The following is a 1,382-nucleotide window of genomic DNA, read 5'->3' as shown; positions in this document are numbered from 1 at the left end:
TCAGAGAGTGTGTTGACGGGAGCGGGAGGGCCCTCTGACTTCTAGCAGAACCTCAGGCCATCTGAAGTGTCACAGCAGAAACCGTGTCCTATTGTTTTGGAGTGCCTTTTCCAACCAAGCGTCTTGTAAAACGTCAGTGAAACCGTGTGTCTCCGGCACAAATTAATGTAATACATAAAATACCCTCGCCTCCGCTTGGGTCGGGGCCAATGTTTTCAGGGGAGAAAAAAGCACTTAGCAGTGAAGTTGCTTTGCGTATTATCTTCTGATGAAGTCGTTACTCAGAAGCGAATAAAAGGAAAGGAGGGGGAAAAGGGTTGTAATTTTAGAGCTTAGCGGAGACGGATTTATCTCAGGTGATGTCTGCATTTCCACTTTCCAAATGTGTCTTGTTGTGCCTTCCACATAACAGGATTTTCATCGTCATTTCAAATGTGTCCCACTCCTACTGTGTGTTTTGTATCAAGAGTTTTTCTCTTATTTAGGATATGACGTGTTTGGTCTATCAGTGAGAAAGCTTGTCGCATCCATGTGATGGCCCGTAATATCCCCTCCAATGTTCAGTTCTAAAGGGCGTCATTATATAGAGCTCAGTGCCTCATATTCATCTGAAACTATGATCTCCCTCGTCCACGTTCTATATCCATTAAACAGTACACTTTTAACCACCCTCTGGATGGGTTCTAGTAGCCTAATGTGTAATTACTATGCTGAGTTGAGTTGAGGGCGTTCCGGCGGTGTGTAAAAACACTGAACTGCTTTCATGGTGCCAATCTTAGCTCCCGCTCCATTGGATCGCAAACCTCTCTTAGCTGGTACCATGGTTACCAACATTAAATGGACGCTATAATCATATCATTAACTCACCATTGTGACCTTTTTGTCTCTATTTGAAAGTAGATGAGATCAGAACAGACATGAACATATGCCGGTGAAAATGCTCTGCTCGGGCCCAAAACACTTCTCTCCATTTTTTGTTGGAAAACTTTCCCGTCTTTTTGGATTCCACAATGTATATCAWCGTAGGATATGATGCTGTTTCAATTGTTATATTTGACAAGTGCCCCAAAATAAAGTGTTAAGCCATGTTTGTGCGGATGTATTCACAGCTCTGATGTAAGCTAACACAAGGCCCAGATAGAGGACCGAGGACAAAGGTGCCTGGTCCACTCAGGGTATGAGCTCAAGCATCATCACAACGATCAGATTTTTTTTCTCTCTCTCTTTCTGCAGGGCCATGGGTCACGGGAGGTCACTGCCTCTCTGTGTGTGCCAATAACAGACACAGACGGTTAACAACCGGGCACAGCATCAAAGAGCCAAGGTATGTCCGCACACACACACACATTCAGGCACACGCACGCACGCACGCACGCACGCAC

At 45.0% G+C, this 1,382-nt stretch overlaps 1 long non-coding RNA gene across 1 annotated transcript in view; it reads left to right on the top strand.

Annotated features, from left to right (window-relative positions):
- Positions 1 to 1,378, top strand: part of LOC139028831 (uncharacterized) — an 18,937-nt gene extending 17,559 nt beyond the window's left edge. The window contains exon 3 of the long non-coding RNA XR_011481064.1: positions 1,234 to 1,378. This is a non-coding gene — a long non-coding RNA (uncharacterized lncRNA). The remainder of the gene's footprint in view (positions 1 to 1,233) is intronic.
- Positions 1,379 to 1,382: the final 4 nt, after the last annotated feature.

Source organism: Salvelinus sp. IW2-2015, linkage group LG15 (assembly GCF_002910315.2).
Source record: "Salvelinus sp. IW2-2015 linkage group LG15, ASM291031v2, whole genome shotgun sequence".
NCBI classification, from domain to species: Eukaryota; Metazoa; Chordata; class Actinopteri; order Salmoniformes; family Salmonidae; genus Salvelinus; species Salvelinus sp. IW2-2015.
This window is presented reverse-complemented; position numbering and strand designations above follow the sequence as displayed.